This window comes from Bufo gargarizans, chromosome 1 (genome assembly GCF_014858855.1).
Source record: "Bufo gargarizans isolate SCDJY-AF-19 chromosome 1, ASM1485885v1, whole genome shotgun sequence".
NCBI classification, from domain to species: Eukaryota; Metazoa; Chordata; class Amphibia; order Anura; family Bufonidae; genus Bufo; species Bufo gargarizans.
Genome location: NC_058080.1, coordinates 355,563,630 through 355,583,642, shown reverse-complemented (window position 1 = coordinate 355,583,642; position 20,013 = coordinate 355,563,630). Strand labels below are relative to the sequence as shown.

At 43.0% G+C, this 20,013-nt stretch overlaps 1 long non-coding RNA gene across 1 annotated transcript; it reads left to right on the top strand.

Annotated features, from left to right (window-relative positions):
• The first annotated feature begins 351 nt into the window (after positions 1–351).
• Positions 352–19,335, top strand: LOC122929562. The gene is made up of 3 exons (XR_006387979.1): positions 352–552; positions 15,496–15,554; positions 18,218–19,335. It is a non-coding gene; the product is annotated as an uncharacterized LOC122929562 (long non-coding RNA).
• Positions 19,336–20,013: the final 678 nt, after the last annotated feature.

Sequence of the window (20,013 nt, the reverse complement as noted above, 5' to 3'; positions counted from 1 at the left end):
GGCCTTTATGACCAGGCGTTTTTCTTCCTTTTTTCATGGTCTCGTTCCAAGAGCTATAACTTTTTTATTTTTTCGTCTATATAGCTTTATGAGGGCTTGTTTTTTATGGGACAAGTTGTAGTTTCTAATGGCACCATTTTTGGGTACACATAACTTTCTGATTAACTTTTATTAAAGGGGTTGTCCCATTTCATTAATTGCTGTTAATCAGTTTCCCCAAGTGTCCTTGAATAATCTTCTAAATAACTTCCATTTCCTAACTTGCACGGTTCTCCTAAAAAATGCCTTCATCTGCGCCTCTGTTGTCTACCTGTATCCCATGGATACGGCCGGATACTTGCGGGGCTTGTATGTGCCGCGCCTGCGCACAATGTCCTACCTTCTCCCCAGCCGGCCGCTCGAGAACGCGCACGCATGGCTGTTTTACAAGCTGGGGAGGCGTGTCCTGCATGCTGGAGATAGTGCCGGGGAGAGAGACTGTCTGCCTGCTACGCTGCTGTCCTGCAGATTCTAGAGGAGGGAGGAGGGCCCTGGAAGATCACGGTGGCAGAGGTTAGTGATTGATATGCTCCCCTGGGCCCCATTAGTCACGGGCCGACTCCTTCTGGGCGCCGGAGCACACGGCGTCCTCGGTTGCTATGACGCCGTGCGCTCCCTCATGCCACCGGAATACAGTGATACATCTTACAGATCATAGCAGTGTATTACTGTTTTCCGGCAGCATGAGGGAGCGCACGGCGTCATAGCAACCGAGGACGCCCAGAAGGAGTCCAGGCAGCAATCCACAGATGCCCCCCCCCCCACCCCATAAGTGCCCTCCACAGATGCCCCCCCACCCCATAAGTGCCATCCACAGATGCCCCCACCCCATAAATGCACTCCACAGATGCCCCCACCCCATAAGTGCACTCCACAGATGCCCCCACCCCATAAGTGCCCTTCACAGATGCCCCCCCCACCCCATAAGTGCCCTCCACAGATGCCCCCCCACCCCATAAGTGCACTCCACAGATGCCCCCCCACCCCATAAGTGCCCTCCACAGATGCCCCCCCACCCCATAAGTGCCCTCCACAGATGCCCCCCCACCCCATAAGTGTCCTCCACAGATGCCCCCACCCCATAAGTGCCCTCCACAGATGCCCCCCCCCCCCCCATATAAGCTGGGTAATAGGTCAGTGATAATATCAGAGACCGGGAAAGCTGGGTAATAGGTCTATAAGACTTATTACCCAGCTTTCCCGGTATCAGATATTATCACTGACTTATTACCCAGCTTTCCCCGTATCAGATATTATCACTGACTTATTACCCAGCTTTCCCGGTATCAGATATTATCACTGACTTATTACCCAGCTTTCCCGATGTCTGATATTATCACTGACTTATTACCCAGCTTTCCCCGTATCAGATATTATCACTGACTTATTACCCAGCTTTCCCGGTATCAGATATTATCACTGACTTATTACCCAGCTTTCCCGGTGTACAATATTATCACTGACTTATTACCCAGCTTTCCCGGTATCAGATATTATCACTGACTTATTACCCAGCTTTACCGGGAAAGCTGGGTAATAAGTCAGTGATAATATTGTACACCGGGAAAGCTGGGTAATAAGTCAGTGATAATATTGTACACCGGGAAAGCTGGGTAATAAGTCAGTGATAATATCTGATACCGGGAAAGCTGGGTAATAAGTCAGTGATAATATCTGATACCGGGAAAGCTGGGTAATAAGTCAGTGATAATATTGTTCACCGGGAAAGCTGGGTAATAAGTCAGTGATAATATTGTACACCGGGAAAGCTGGGTAATAAGTCTGTAATATTATTGTACACCGGGAAAGCTGGGTAATAAGTCAGTGATAATATCTGATACCGGGAAAGCTGGGTAATAAGTCTGTAATATTATTGTACACCAGGAAAGCTGGGTAATAAGTCAGTGATAATATTGTACACTGGGAAAGCTGGGTAATAAGTCAGTGATAATATTGTACACCGGGAAAGCTGGGTAATAAGTCAGTGATAATATCTGATACCGGGAAAGCTGGGTAATAAGTCAGTTATAATATCAGACATCGGGAAAGCTGGGTAATAAGTCAGTGAATATATCTATCTATATCTAGCACAGATCATATGGCTACTAGCTAACATGCATTTGGGCTGTAGTGATTTATTGTTTTTGCTGCACAGAATGGGTTTGTAACACAGGTTTTATGTGTAAGTGTATTAGAATGCAGGACAGCCACAAGTTACTCCATTAGTTCACTAGCATTGGTCAGTGGTCACTGAGTGATTCCCCAGCAGGGGGATGGGCTTTACATACTCTGCAGGCTCCATGTGGATGACTCATCCACATGAACGAGCACGGACTGAGCTCTGAGGGTGAGTCATGAGGAGGCGTGGCCTTCACTCAACTGCCTGAGAACCAGGAAGTTATCAGGACATTTACTGCTGGTAAGATTGAAACAGCAAAGTGGGACAACCCCTTTAACTCTTTCTGGGAGGGAGATGGGGGAAAATAGCAATACTGCCACTGCGTTTTTACATTATAAATTTTACGGCGTTCATTTTTCGGTACAAATAACATAATATCTTTATTCTCTGGGTCAGTACGATTACAGTGATACTAAATAGTTATATTTTTTTTTACGTTTTACTACTTTTTTTCCCAATAAAACCCCTTTTATTAACCCAAAAAATGATTTTGCATTGCCACTTCTCAAGACCCATAACTTTTTTTTTTATATGGAGTTGTGCGAGGGCTTTATTTTTGAGGGACAACTTGTATTTTTCATTGGTATCATTTTGGAGTAAATGGCGCTTTTTGATTGCTTGTTATTACGTTTTTTTCGGTGGAAACTAAGAATAAATTAGAAATTCTGTCTTTTTTATTTTTATTTTTTACGGCGTTCACCATAGGGGATAATTTATGTAATATTTATGTAGTCCGGGTCGTTACGGACGCGGCAATACCAAACATATGGGGGATATTTTCTTTTTGCTATTTTTTTCATTGAAAAGCGTATTTTCAATGAAAAAAAAGCATATTTTTTTATTTTATGGAATTTTTTTTATTTAATAAATGTGTATTTTTTTTAAAAAAAATGTACTACTTAAAAGTCCCACAAGGGGACTATAATATACAGTATTTTGATTGCTTTTAAAATGTAATGCATTATCTCTATATGGCATTACATTTCAATAGCAATGCTATACAAACCTTGACCAGCAGGCTGCGCCAGAGAGGCACAGCATGCTGGAGATAACTACAGACAGGCTTGGGGCCCTGATCGGAAGCAAGGTAAGCTTCCGAACACATCAGCACTCCGCAATCTTATTTTCGGGGTGCTGATGGGAGACAGAGGGAGTCCGCTCCCTCTGTCACCACTTTACATGCAGCGGGCGCCATTGCGCCCGGCATGCAAAGGGTTAAACAGCCTGGATCGGCACTCCTGCTGGTCCGGGCTGTTAGAGCAGGGTCCGGGCTCTCATGTGAGAGCCGGGTCCGTGCTCCCTGCTGCACGGGGGATCCGTGCAGCGCTTAGACAGGGCAGCCCTAAAAACGCGGCGGCCCAGCCTAAGGCCCCTTAGTGACAGCCGTAAAAACATGTATGGGTGGTCACTAAGGGGGTAAGGGTGATAGACTTTACTGCAATGAGAGGAATATTGTGAAAAAAACATTCTGGATGGAGTCTGGCCAACCATATCCTAAGCCCTGTATTCCTCAGTTGGAAATTACACCCACCATTGCAAGACTAACATTGTCAGCCTTACATTCTGCAGAGGGAGAAAGAGGTCAAGTACAACAATTATCTTCCTTGATCAAATGCATATATTGCCATTTGGGAAGATCTGCATTGACAAATTGTTTGGAATCATGTTTTTCTATCGGATTTACAGAAACTTTTATTTTCTACAATTGGCCTGGTTACTTACTCCAGCATCATACACCATCCACTGCACCTACTTGTCCTGCCTTGCACCATACAAAATGTTAACAACAAGGCCAACCCAACTACAAAAAGTCCATGAGAAAAAAAAAACATTTGGAGCCAGTCACCTGACAAATAGGGTCTATTATAGACTTATAGTGATGATGTGGGGTTTGGGCCCAGAGTATAATTTGCCCTGAACAGGTAAGTAGGGCTTCTTTTGGTTATTGTAAAACCAGTTAAAAGATTCTTTGGACGTTTAACCTCTTTAGGACATGGGGCGTACAGGTACACCCTGATGTCCTGGTACTTAAGGACACAGGGCGTACCTGTACGCCCTGTGTATTTCCGATCACCTTGGCTAAATGCGCGAGGGGTCCTGTAACCTGCCCCCCATGCCGGCGATCGCCGCAAACCGCACGTCAATTCAGACCTGCGGTTTGCGGCTTTTCATGTTGCGGCGGTGCCATCGGGTCGCCGTGGGGCTGTAGGGGGGACCCGATGGCATGGAAGGCAGTGCGATGCCTTCCTTAGGCATCTGCGCTGCCTTCCGGTGATGAGCCTGTGAGATCCAGCCCCCTGGATCTCACAGGGCGAAAGCTGTATGTGTAATACACACAGTATTACTCATACAGCCAATGCATTCCAATACAGAAGTATTGGAATGCATTTTAAAGGCTTAGACCCCCAAAAGATCCAAAGTGGGACAAAAAATTTAGTTTCCCCCCCAAAAAATTTAAAGTTTCAAGTAAAAATAAACAAAAACGTAATTTTCCCCAAATAAAGTAAAACTTTGTTTACATATTGGGTATCGACGCGTCCATATCGACCGGCTCTTTAAACATATCACATGACCTAACCCCTCAGATAAACACCGTAAAAAATAAAAACTGTGCTAAAAAAACAATTTGTCACCCTACATAACAAAAAGTACAACAGCAAGCGATCAAAAAGGCGAACGCCCACCAAAATAGTACCAATCTAACTGTCACCTCATCCCGCAAAAAATTAGCCCCTACCTGAGACAATCGCCTAAAAAATAAAAAAACTATGGCTCAGAATATGGAGACACTAAAACATAATTTTTTTGTTTTAAAAAAGCTGTTTTTGTGTAAAACTTACATTAAAAAAAATGTATACATATTAGGTATCGCTGCGTCCGTATCAACCCGCTCTATAAAATTATCACATGACCCAACCCCTCAGATGAACACCGTAAAAAATAAAAACTGTGCTAAATAAACCATTTTTTGTCACCTTACATCACAAAAAGTGTAATAGCAAGCGATCAAAAAGTCATACGCACCCCAAAATAGTGCCAATCAAACCGTCATCAAATCCCGCAAATTTCATACCCTACCCAATATAATCGCCCAAAAACTGAAAAAAACTATGGCTCTTAGACTATGGAAACACTAAAACATGTTTTTTTTTGTTTCAAAAATGAAATTATTATGCAAAACTTACATAGATAAATAAAAAGTATACATATTAGGTATCGCCGCGTCCGTGACAACCTGGTCTATAAAAATACCACATGATCTAACCTGTCAGATAAATTTTGTAAATAACAAAAAATAAAAAGGTGCCAAAACAGCTATTTCTTGTTACCTTGCCTCACAAAAAGTGTAATATAGAGCAACCAAAAATCATATGTACCCTAAAATAGTACCAAGAAAACTGTCACCCTATCCTGTAGTTTCTCAAATGGGGTTACTTTTTTGGAGTTTCTACTCTAGGGGTGCATCAGGGGGGCTTCAAATGGGACATGGTGTCAAAAAACCAGTCCAGCAAAATCTGCCTTCCAAAAACCGTATGGCATTCCTTTCCTTCTACGCCCTGCCGTGTGCCCGTACAGCAGTTTACGACCACATATGGGGTGTTTCTATAAACTACAGAATCAGAGCTATGAATATTGAGTTTGGTTTGGCTTTGTAACTGGAAAAAAAATCATTAAAATTGAAAATCTGCCAAAAAAGTGAAATTTTTCAATTGTATCTCTATTTTCCATTAATTCTTGTGGAACACCTAAAGGGTTAAAAAAGTTTGTAAAATCAGTTTTGAATACCTTGTGGGGTGTAGTTTCTAAAATGGGGTCATTTTTGAATGGTTTCTATTATGTAAGCCTCACAAAGTGACTTCCGATCTGAACTAGTCCTTGAAAAGTGGGTTTTTGAAAATTCCTGAAAAATTTCAAGATTTGCTTCTAAACTTCTAAGCCTTGTAACATCCCCAAAAAATAAAATGTAATTTCCAAAATGATACAAACATGAAGGAGACATATGGGGAATGTAAAGTAATAAATATGTTTGGAGGTATTACTATGTATTATAGAAGTAGAGAAATTGAAACTTGGAAATTTGCTAATTTTTCCAAATTTATGGCAAATTTTGTATTTTTTTATTTAAAAAATTGTTTTGTTTTTTTACTCCATTTTACCAGTGTCATGAAGTACAATATGTCACTAAAAACAATCTCAGAATGGCCTGGATAAAGTGACACTGGTCAGATTTGCCAAAAATGGCCTGGTCCTTAAGGTGAAATATGGCCGTGTCCTTAAGGAGTTAAATCATTTTTTCTAAAATTTACAAAAGCAACATTTTGTGCAAACACAGCAGCCTGTCAAACACCACCCTGAGGGGCAGGGGATGCACTTTGCATGAATACACTAGAGTGGATAAACTTTTTGTCTGCTGAATTTGCAGTATCCCGTTACAGGGGGTATCAGCTAATGGTTTGTAGTGTTATGTTATGTACTGTATTGTTATGTACACCCAGCATGACCTGGTATGTGGTTGGCAAAGACAGGGTTAACCGTCCTGTTCCCCCTCTCTTAGTAGGAGTGGGCTGGTCCAAATTCCTGTCTAGAAGGGAGTCTAGTCTAAAAAGTGAGGCTGAAGGAGCAAGTGTATGTGCTCCTACTCTGAGCTGAACCTGGACATATCTCCTTCTTTCCCTACTCAAACCCCCAATGCTCTCCCTTGCCCTGCTCTATAGCGAAGGGCAATGTCTTTTTTGTTTACAAACTTACACTGCCAGGCAATTTAACATGGTGAGGCAGAACTTCTTGTTTTGACATAAGGGCTAGTATAACCTGAAACGCATAAACGCTTTACCTGCCTTTGTATCCTGATATGAAATAAAGATTCTGGTTTTATGAATATGGCAGTGCTAGATCCTCTTTTTGGGATAAAAGGCAACCAAACTTTGCTGCTTGTGAGGGATTACAATTAAGACAACCTGTCACAGTCAACCACGTCCTAGCCAGTTGTGCCTCTAAATCCTGCAGTTTTTAGTGAGATAGCACACAAAGAGTCCTATTATCTGCCACTTTACAAGCCTTCATTCCTCGCCATCTGGGAAAAAGATTTGCACTGCGTACAGGTTATTGTTTGTCTCCTATTTTGCACTACAGTAAAATGAAGTTTATTATTCTACCTTTGCCCTGGTTTTCTAATTCCTACAACACCATTCGCAGACCACTGCACTACTACACCACCTGCCAGGCGCCCATATAACTACTAACATCAAGAGCACCACAAACTACCATCAGGCAGGAGGGAGTGCCCCAGGGGAAGATAGGGTGCACCCTCCTCTCATTGCCCTAGGAAGCAATACCCTGAGGAAAAAACACTGACACATCCTATAGTCAGAGCTATACCACTCCCATCCTCCTCTTTGACTCCTCAAGGACTCACTGCAAGTTGTTTCAGTGCTTCTACTGAAGTAGTCATGTGGCCATTTTGGCTATGCTTTATAAAACTCTTCCTGAGGTTATGTTATAGCTAAGGTTTTTTCCACAGTGAGACCAAAAATAATTATAATAGGCATCACTTTCTGGGAATTGCAGATATCACAATTTGTGTGCAAAACAGTTGATGATCTTCAAACACGAAAGCTTCTCCCAATGTCATCGAATGAAGTCTGTAGGATAAACAATACAATTCTCCTGACATTTCTGGAGAAAGCTTTTAACATCAAGAGGGAGCTTTCTATTTAAAATGATTCTGTATGAGAAGAATAACCTCTAGAGCTTCCAGTTGCTGGCATATTTTCAAAGCAAGTACGGAAAATGTACAATGCCAATGGCAAAAGTATGCTATTTTTTAAGGCTAGATAAATAATGTATTTACTGAAAATGTGGTTTGCTTCCAAAAAAATGAAAAATTTATACTAGGAATTATATTTATTAATAAAGCAAATTCATCATATAACAAAGAATGCTTATTTTTCTTTAACCCTTTAAGGACTGGGCCATTTTCAGTTTTTCGTTTTCATTCACTTCCTGCCTTCCCTCCACATAGCGGTAGGGAGGCTTGTTATTTGAGGGACACTTTCTAATGGCATTATTTAATTTTTCATATGATTTAGTGCAAAGCTGGAAAAAAAAATCCAAATATGCTGGATTTAGAAAAAATGCAATTCTGACACAGTTTTATGGGTTTTGTTTTTATTGCATTCCCTGTGCAGTAAAAATGATCTGTGCCCTTCATTTTTTGGATTACAATTACATCAATACCACAGTTATACAGTTTGGAAAAAATAGTTTTTTCTTTGCATCACCATATTCTACCCCCATAACTTTTTTATATTTACGTCTATGGACTTGTCTGGGGACTCATTTTTGTGCAGCGATCTGTAGTTTTGACTGATACCATTTTGGAATGTGTATGACTGATCACTTTTCATTCAATTTTTTTCGGAGGTGTGACGAAATCAATAAAAAGAAATGTTGAATCGGCCATTTTAATTTTTTTTCAGTTATGCTCTTAACTGTATAGACAAAATATTTTTATATTTTAATAGTATGGGTGTTTTGGGATGCATAAATGCCTATAATCTTTATACTTTATTGTTTATTTTTATTATAGGGAAAGGGGGTGATTTGAATTTTTTACATTTTGTTTATTTTTTAAACATTTTTTTAACCCTTTTAAACATTCCCCTTGGGAATTTGAACAAGTGATCATCAGATCACTTCTGTCATAGACTCCAATGCATTAGCCCTCTTGCGTTACGAGTTGTATATCCTTATGCAGCACAATTACGAATTACATCAAAGGAAATCCATAATTTACAGCTCAGGATCAGGAAATAAAAATAGCAAATTTCTTGTCAACAAAATTAAAGTTAGGGCAGCCAAGACTTGTATTCTCTATTTATTATATACTCAAAGAAAAAAAAACATTGTAAATCCACAGATGATCGCTAACTAATTTTCTAATTTTTATTCCCACTTATATAATGTGAAGAAGGATCCCTCGACTTCCCAACCTACCTCAGAAACATGTATTTCTTTTCTCACTAGAGTCTCTTTCCCTTCCCTAGATAGCAACATTATATATAATATTATATAAATATATAAAATATATATAAAAAGGATATATATATATATATATATATATGCGCACTGTATATATATGTGTGTATGTATGTTCCGCGATCACTCAAAAACTCGTCTCGTTATTGTCATTTGTGACAGGCTAACAGCTTCAATTACACTCTTTTTTTCTGGGCATAATTCTTCCACTTCAGCCAAAATGCACCTTTTCACACATTCACCTTCAGAAAATGGTTTGGCTTTCTTACTCAATATATGAGCCACCCAAAAACTTGCACGAACGGCTGATTCATTTTCTTTTCTCTTTTTATTGAACATTTTTGTCAATCCATCAACTTCTTCACGCAATTTGGCAATTTTCTGTTCACGGCACACACCAACATATGGTCATAAGTTATCTTGTGTTTGCTGTCATAATGTCGTTTGATATTGTGCTCCTTGAACACTGCAACAGTCTCCTTAGAAATGAGGCATAAAGGCTTCTTGTATTTTAAAAAAAACTAAATACCTTACACCTCACTGAGGATATACATTTTTATAATTCTGAATTCATGCAGTATTGAAAAACCGGATCACAGTAAGCATAAATAAAACATAACTTTTATTCTTAATTTTTAATAAATAATAATATTTGATCCACCTGTGAAGACGACTATAATACGGACAAACATATACAAAAAATAATAGGTAGGGAAAGACAGAATAAGGGAGAGGACAACCGCGAGGGACCCCACTAACCCTATGGGAACCCTTGCTATTACCTCAACCCACAGTAACACCCTGATGGTGGATGGCCTGTGGTCCCGTACCTATCCTGGCTCTCCCTAAAAAGACCCTTAGGCTCCATTCACACGTCCGCAATGTGTTTTGCGGATACACGGAGACACGGATCCGCAAAACACGGAAAGCGGCAATGTGCATTCCGCATTTTGCGGACCGCACATTGCCGACATAATAGAATATGCCTGTTCTTGTCCGCAATTGCGGACAAGAATAGGACATGTTCTATTTTTTTGCGGAAACGGAAGCACGGATGCGGAAGTGCGGATTCGCAAATGTGGATGCGGACAGCACATTCCGTCCCCATAGAGAATGAATGGGTCCGCACCCTTTCCGCAAAACTGCGGAAAGGATGCGGACCCATTTTGCGGACGTGTGAATGGAGCCTAAGACCTCCTAACACATTGCCCCCTAAAGAAGATAGTGGGTGAAAGAACATATAAGGACACACAATGAACATATATATCGTTGTGACGAACTGCGACCGCCGCGGCCACAATACGTCACGAAACCGTCACAGCGCCCCTAGTGGTCAATCCGCAAACAGGCCTCCCAGCCACCTTCAGCACACCGACAGTCTAACTTGAGTCCGTACAGTCGATAGGCTGAAGGCGCAGGGAGTGGACCGCCGACCGACCGCAAGTAAGCGCGTGACGAACTGGACCGGAACCACACACAGGGTAGTTTAACTGCCACAACCTTGCAATTTATGGGAGCAAGGAACCCACTATCTAGATAACACAACCGAGTAGCTTTCCCTTCGGAGAGGCTAGGGTAAGTTTTTGCAGTGTTTGAAAACAGGCATATGGCTAGAGAAATGACTTGGAGGTCATTTATTATATATCTATATACAATACAAATTATCACGATGCACAGTAATTATAACACAATAATCAAGGAAAGTATAGTCCAATAAACAAAAGGGAGAAAAGAAAGAAAATACTTAGTTTCCGCAGAAAAGATGTCCGTTGGTGAAATAGTCCGTTGCAGGGATAAAGTCCAAGAAGCCTTTGTCCAGTGTAATATGCCTACAGCCCACAGGTTCTCTGGCTGAGGCCCTCTTTAGGTGTTAAAAGTGGAGAACTCCTTTAGCAGATTCTAGGTCTTTGTTATAAAGGGTCTCAGAATCAAGGTGGGGAACTGAGAGTCCGCCTGCTGGGCAGGCTGTATTCCTGAGGTGAATGTCAGTTCTGAAATATGGCATGTGCCATATCGTGGGATGTCTCCGCTGTACACAAGTAACAAGCACATATTCACATTCCCCACAAAATATGGAGTTCAGGGATACCAAATATTACTATTATAACTGGTTCTATGATGGGGTAACACCATAACTTTACCTGGGTACATCTTAGAGTTATGTTTGTCCTATGTAAACGTCCAGTGAATTCTGAGTGACACGATGATGTAATTTTTACGTCCGTAAGATGCATCTCTCTTAAAAAGGTAAAAATCATATCTCAGATTCATGTTGCAGTCTGGGAAACCTTGGTGCCGGCCTGTCTGCAGCAAGCTAGCTTACAGACCCCTTATGGCAACGACACCAAATGTCTCCCCCCCAGGTGCAGTCTTCACACCTAGCTGTGATATCTCTGCAGACAGGGAAGTTCTTTTGTCAACCTGAGGAAGCCAGCTGTAATTGCGTTATCTGCTGGGCATCTATTGACTGACTTGAACAAAAGGACTATGTTGTTCTCTGGGTACAACAGAAGGACAGAAGGAGACGCTCTGAATAATCAAATTGTAGGTTCTGGGGCCTAGGGAAATAATTACTGTTTAATAGACCTACTGATCAATAAGGCAGAGTAATATTGATAATATTAGGAGGACAGTTCATTATTCTCGCGGATCATCCGTGAAGCTTCTGCAGGGCCCACACAATCGCCAGACACTCCTTTTCTGTAGTTGAGTAGGAGACTTCTCGGGGAAGAAGTTTCCGGCTCAGGTACAGAAGACGGTGCTCGTCCCCTTTTCCATCCACCTGGCTTAAGACAGCGCAGAGACCGTAATCTGATGCGTCGGTTTGCACTATGAACCGACGGCTGAAATCTGGGGCTTGAAGCACAGGGGCGCTAGCTAGCGCCTGCTTCAAGGCCCGGAAGGCGTTCTCACACTCAGGGGTCCACGTAACCAGTTTCGGGTGCTTCTTACCAGTGGCATCCGTCAGGGGCTTCGCGATGGCACTATAGGCCGGTACAAACTTCCTATAGTAGCCCACGGTCCCCAGGAATGCCTGAACCTGTCGCTTGGTGATAGGCCAAGGCCACGCTAAGATGGCGTCAACCTTTCCCGTGTCCGGTTTCAGGGTGTTCCCTCCCACTCGGTGCCCTAAATACTGGACTTCCGTCATGCCGATCTGACACTTACTTGACTTAACTGTCAAATTGGCTGCAGCCAGCCGTTGCAGTACCTGGGACAGATGTTTGAGGTGTTCTTCCCAGGTGGGGCTAAACACCGCAATATCATCCAAATATGCTGCAGCGAACGGTTGCATTTCCTCCAGCAGGTCATTCATAGCCCGCTGGAACGTGGCAGGCGCATTTTTCATTCCAAAGGGCATCGTCGTAAATTCGAAGAGCCCGAAGGGAGTGATAAAGGCCGACTTCTGCCGCGCGTCCGGGGCAAGAGGGATCTGCCAGTACCCCCGACTCAGATCCATGATTGATAGATAGCTGGCAGCCGCCAGCTTATCTAGCATCTCATCGATGCGAGGCATGGGGTAGGCGTCCGTAGTGGTTACAGCATTCAACTTCCGGTAGTCCACGCAGAACCGCGTTGTCTTGTCTTTCTTGGGTACCAAGACGACGGGTGCCGCCCATGGACTACAGGACCGCTGAACGACCCCCAGTTCTAGCATTTCCCCCACCTCACGCTGCATGTCCGCCTGCACCTCCGGAGAGACGCGATAGGTGGATTGCTTGATGGGGGGATGTGCTCCGGTATCTAACCGTTGAGCGACCAGATTGGTCCGTCCCGGGATACCTGAGAAGGTCCGGTGGTACCGACCTAACACCTCCTGTAACTGCTCTCTCTGGGATGGGGAGAGCTGCGGGTTGACATTTATGTCCCCGTCCGTCTCCCGGGTGTCAGCCAGCAGATCTACCAGAGGGTCTGTCTCGCCCTGTTCTAACCGGCTGCACACTGGGAGTACATACTGGGTTCTATCGTGGTGAGCCTTCAGCATGTTAATGTCAAAGGCCTTCTGTTTTCTACCCCCCATGTTCACCAAGTATGTCAGGGGGTTTAAACGCTTCTCTATGGTGTATGGCCCCTCCGATGCCGCCTGTAACTTATTGTGCCGTATGGGGAGAAGGGCATAGACCTTGTCTCCAGTTTCAAATGCCCAGTCTCCCGCGGTGCGGTCGTACCATAGTTTCTGTTTGGCCTGGGCCTGGGCCAGATTCTCCGTTACCATGGCAGAGAGTGACTCCATTTTGTCTCTGAACTTCAGGACGTAATCCACTACAGAGACATCCGTGGGATCACCTTTGCCTTCCCACGTCTCTCGCATCAGCTGTAGTGGCCCTCGGACGTTTCTGCCATACAGGAGTTCAAACGGGGAGAACCCGGTGGACTCTTGCGGTACTTCCCTGTAGGCAAACAGCAGATGAGGCAGGTACCGCCCGCTACGAATTTGACCGCGCAGCCGCAGTGGAAAAGGAGAGGAGGAGAGTAAACGGGCGTGCAGAGGCACACGGAGGGCAGGGTTATGAGCCGTTGAGGAGGTGCTGCCTGGGGCTTGGACGATTGAGACGCCGCCCTGGGCACTTGAGAGGGCGCATTTACAGAATCTTAAAAGTTCATTTTTGGCTGAAAGAAAACTCCATTAGATACAACAAAGGTACCGTTTTTAAGTTCTCGGTGGCACATGTAACGCTATTTGAGCAGTCTAATATGCTCAAATGTGGTGACAGACTCCCTTTAAACACCTTTGGAGATGGCTTATGGTAGAGAAATGAACATTCATTGCACGGGCAACAGTTCTGGTAGACATTTCTGCAGACAGCATGCCAATTGCACGCTCCCTCAAACGTTGCAACATCTGTGGCATTGTGGTGTGTGATCAAACTGCACATTTCAGAGTGGTCTTTTATTGTGGGAAGTCTAAAGCACACCTCTGCAATATTCATGCCGTCTAATAAGCACCTTGATATGCTACACCTGTGAGGTAGGAAGGATTATCTTGGCAAAGGAGAAGTGCTCACTAACACAGATTTAGACAGATTTATGAACAATATTTCAGAGTAATGGGTCTTTTGTGTATGTAGAAAAATGTTTCAGATCTTTGAGTTCAGCTCATACAAAATGGGAGCAAAACCGAAAGTGTTGCGTTTATATTTTTGCTCAGTGTACATGTTAAATTTTTAAAAGGATATGCATGCCACTGTGCCTTGCTATTACACTGCTTTTGTTCAGTTCTGTTACTACTGTGATCTGCCATCATCTTGTGCTGTAAGCCACTACTGTTGCCCCAAATCCCCACTCTGTCAGGGGGCCACTATTGTCACTGTTACTGCCGCTGACATCCTCTAGGGCATAGCGAGGGGAGACAGGCAGGGCACATGCCTAGAGCACAGACTCTAGGTTGGGGGGCACACCCAATGGCAGTTCCTTTACATGGTAAAGCAGAAAGCCTTCCGCTCCCTGCTTCACCGTTCAGCAAACCCCCAATGTTCCCCTGCAGGCCACACATCACACTGCTGGCTGTGTAGTAGAATCGCTGAAAGCTCAGGAATCAACCTCTTGCACAGCCAGCAGTGTGATGTGTGTGTGGGAGCGCATTGTGCTACTGGATGTGGCAATCATCATTTTTTCATGGAGTTACAGAAGGCACTAGGGGCCAAAAGAGGGGCTCAGGGAGAACATAACCACTGTGAAGGAGCATAACTACTGTGAGGGGGCACAAAGGTGGGAATAACTGCTATGAGAGGGGACAAAGGTGAGCATAAATAGAGTGAGGGGCCACAAGAAAGACCTAACTAGTGTGAAGGGGCGCAAAAGTGGGCATAACTACTATGAGAGGGTACCACGGTGGGCATAACTACTTTGAGGGGCCACAAGGTGGGCATAACTACTGTGAGGGGGCATAAAGGTGGGCATAACTATTGTGAAGAGGCTAGAAGGTGGGAATAACTACTGTGAAGGGACACACAAATGGGCATAACTATTGTGAAGGGGCACAAAGATGAGCATAACTACTGTAAAGGGGCTACAAGGTGGGCATAACTACTGTGAAGGGGTCACAAGGTGGGCATAACTACTGTGAGGGGGCTCAATATGGGTATTAGTACTGTGTGGTGGCACTAAGGGGAAATTCCCTAGATTACCCATTTATACACTGGGATGGCGCTGTCTTACAGGCCAGTACAGAGCCCCCTGATGGGGATTTCACAGGGGAAGTCACCATACCTTTCTATTCTTTTTCTCTATCACCACAGGGACCTTGTTCCAGATCCAGTGGACATCACTCCGACACGCCAGCGACACCCTAGATGAGGTAGGACCAGTTGGTTATTTAATTTATCGCAAGGTGTATTGGTACCACCATGTATCGTATGATAGATTTTATCAGGTAAGTGGGACTGAGTGAGTATAGTTATACATTGAGTTAGAAGAGTGGCTTAGTGTAAAAGCTGCTTAACTTTTTCCTCTGTGTATGTAAATTTGAGTGGCACGGGGAAGGTGGGGGGGGGGGGATGTTACACGATCCTGAATCCTTGCCCTGGGTACAGGAAAGCCTAGCTACACCCCTGGTCACCATCTCCACTCTGTCATGGGACCACTACTGTCACTGCTGCCACCCTCTTCCAAGCCTTCACACTAAGATTGGGCCACCAAGTTGGAAGAATATGCCTTTGGCTGGTTTTACGCCAGCGTTTCACTGGTTTTCAGCCTTCCATCCAATGGGTTCGCCTGCCTGTTCTTTAAATCAGAAACAAACATTTCTGTTTTATTTAACCTACATGTCAATGGAGGATGCATGTCATTGCATTGACATATCTTCCAGTTCCATCTGAAATCAGTTTTTTTGCCAGATTTGAAAACATTGCTTTTAGGCAGATTGGCCTGGGTATATCTGATTTATAGCAATCCGTGATAAATTAATTTGTAACAAATCGAATTTCTTGTCAAACTTTGATGAAGCTGCAGAATCAAATTTTTCAAAACTTCGCTAATCTTTAGCATACACTAACACAGGTATAACAATGCAATGTTTGTAGTAAAATATCTTTGCACTATGCATTCAATAACATGGGTATAACAAAAAAGCTAATTTTGATTTGATTTAAAATGTCTTTGAACTACATGGTCTGATGCAGTAATGTGTTCGCTAACATCGGTATAACAATGCAATGTTTGCAGTGAAATGTCTTTGAACTATGTGTACATCACGTGTATAACAATAGCATTATTGCCGTAAAATGCTTTTGCTATAGCTGAACGTTATCTTGCAGTAATATGAAACATTTAGTAACATGGGTATATTAATGGCATTATTGCAGTAAAATGCAATGTGTTTAAAAATAAAGGTATGGTGCACTGAAATGGTTTTTAGAAGAAAAATATGTTCAATTGCTCAGAGTTTGCAGCAGATTGCTATTGGGGTACTGGCATTAAGCATATGAACTATAGCAACTTGAGTAAAAAAAAATGCTTTCTATCTGTTCATATACTTAAAAAAAAAATAATCTTTTCTTGCAAGGGATTTTTCTTAATGCAGCAAAGCTTTTACCAATGCTTTCCCTGATCCAATTCCCTAAAACCTACCCAATTATATCCCCTATTATCACCTTATCACATTACATTAGTGGCTTGTGTCTGTGATAGATTTGTCAGACAATGCCACATAACACCCTTCCAGATCATAAGCTGAACACAGAATGGTGTTCTATGATATCAGATGATCAGCAAAGGACCTTACCAAATCCTGCCCCTTGTTGGCTGATCAGGCTGTCTGACAGCATCTGAGCCAATCTGGGCAATCGCCCCCATTCCCCCAAGTTTTATAACATCCTTCCTACTCCCTCTTGGTTTTCGACACCAATATTCAAAGTAAAATGGCACTGGAGGCCATTTTTACTCTATTCGTTCAAAACCAATTAAACAAGTTTTTGTGAAATTCATAACTAATCTGATTCATTTAAACTTGTTTCGCTAATCTAGCTTTAAAATTAAATGTGGTCAATCAAGAATGCAGTAAAAATATATCACAGTAAGAGAAAAAGGAGTTGCATATTCATCCTGTTGTATAATAAAAGTCATGGTCTCTTCATAAAACCTTTCTTCTTGATCTAGTTTACTGTATAAATCAGGTCATAATAGGTTTTGTCCTAGATAACTAAATGAAGTGCAAGGAAAATTCCAAGACCTAGGGACTACATGATGAGTTTCACAAGGAAATGAAGAGCACTCCATCATGCGTCACTCTGTCTCTATATGGATCAGGTGATGCCATTAGTAAAACAAGCTAAGGTTCTTTGCAAGCCATACAGAGAATGTGATAATAAAAGGATATATATGATCTAATCAAATCCATTGTGAAGAAGGGGTGTTTTGTTTGAAGGATTCCTAAAAAACCTCTATAGGATTCATATACAAAGCAGCACAGAGTCATTTCTGCTCATGTTGCATGACTAATGTTGACCGGTGGTGTAACTAAAATCCTAACACTGGCCACATAATACCATCTGACCATGAACACAAATAACCAGCACATAGTGACTGCATACCTTTATACTGACACTGAATTCACACTACTGTATTATGACCCAAATTACTACAATACAATGAACATGGTAGATATCAATTCTGCACAAGAGGTCTGCGGCTATACTCAGTGACTTACAGGTGATGTCCTTACAAATTAGAATGTTCACTTTTCCTTTTCTTAACCCTCCAGCCTAGACCACCATGAAGACTTCCTCTATGCAGAGGATATAACACACAGAAAGATTTGGCTCCTGTCTTTTCCAGCACCCCCAGCAGTTATATCCCTGTTTGTGCTCCCCAAAATAGTTCCAGATATGTTCCACTTTATGCACTCATACAGCAGGAATATCCCCATACAAAAGTAATGTCTGTCTTTGTGAACAAAAAGTTACATTCCCTTTGTGTCCCAATATACTTATAATGGAGTCTGCGGTTTTGGTTCCCTTGCAGGCAAATACGGTGGGGCTTCCACATGGGTGCCGGAGGGGAGCAGGTGTTTAAAAGGTGATCTCCCTGGCTGATCAGTGCTCACTGTTGTCTCTACAACCTGGGAGTATGGTGGTTCAGATTCACTAAGTTTGTTCCATGCATGAACTCTGTGTGTCTCCATCTAGTGAATGCCTCTGGAAACCTCGTCTCTGCTCTACAGTTGCACCGTGTGTGGCCTCGGATCGGACCTTGGATACTTCACCGTCTCATCCTTAGATATTTGGTTTCACAGACTCTTCTGTATGAACTTTAGCCTGGTCTGGCTTTTATCTGACGTTTTCCCACAGAGGTTATTATTTGAACTATGTTATTTCTGTATGATTTCTGGCTTGGACTTTACTGCTGTGTTTTCAATAAATCCACGTTTGTTCAGATCTCTGCCTGGTTGCTTGGGGTTTTGCAGCATTACAGAACAGTGAGCCCCAACTTCCAGTTATTATGGATCGTATCCAACAGCAGCTAGTGGAATTGACCGGAGCAGTGAATCTCTTGGTCCAACACAGGATAAACATCTCTGCTGTGAATATTAATAAGATCCATGCACAACTGGCAACAGTCGGGGACGAGCTTAAAATCCTCCTCCAGGGAGGCCAGGGTTTGCCTGACCCGACTTCAGCAGAACGCCTAGTGGAACCCAAGATACCCCTACCTGAGGTTTTTTCAGGTAATAGGCAGGAGTTTCTCAACTTCCGTGACTCCTGCCGCTTGAACTTTGAACTGCGCCCTGTATCATCGGGTAATACCAAACAAAGAATCGGCATAGTGATGTCTCTATTTAGGAAGGACCCGCAACTCTGGGCTTTTAACCTCCAGACAGGGGGTCCCGCATTTGACTGAGTAGAGGCCTTCTTTCATGCTATGGAGGTTTTGTATGACGACCCAGATCGTACTCAAACTGCTAAGACTCAACTGGAACACCTCCAACAAGGTCGACGCACAGCAGAAGAATTTGCTGCAGAGTTACGTCAAAAATATATATTTTTTTAATGTAATCTACTGTGATGACACCAGATATGAGTTGCGCTGGTGACACTATGCGCTTGCAGGGCCTGAAACACAAACGCGTGCAGGCAACTGACTGCTATTATTTCACAGTCAAAATTTTTATTTTTTATTTTTATGTAATCTACTGTGATGACACCAGATATGAGTTGCGCTGGTGACACTATGCGCTTGCAGGGCCTGAAACACACATGCGTGCAGGCCACTGACTGCTATTATATTACAGTCAAAAAGTTTTTTTCTACTGTGACACCAGATATGAGTGGTGGCACTGGGCAAGTGGGCACAGTATACGCTATGAGCCTGACACACACGCTGGCAGGCAACTGCAATTAGATTACACAGAAAAAAAAAAAAAAAAAAAGCAGACAGATGTTCTAGCCCTAAAAATGGGCTTTTTGGGGTGCTGTCCTTATAGCAGAGATCAGATGAGTCTTTCAGGACTGTAGTGGACACTGAATGCACTTGCCTAGCTATCGATTTCCCTATTAATTCAGCAGCAGCTACACTGCCCCTCCTTTCACTAAGAATGCAGCTTCCGAATGAATCTAAAATGGATGCTGTCCAGGAGGTGGGAGGGTCTGGGAGGGAGGGTCTGCTGCTGATTGGCTGGAATGTGTCTGCTGACTGTGAGGTACAGGGTCAAAGTTTATTCAATGATGATGAATAGGGGGCGGACCAAACATCTCATATGTTCGCCGACAAATAATTTGGGACATCTCTAGTGATAGGGTGGATGATACTGACACGTTTTG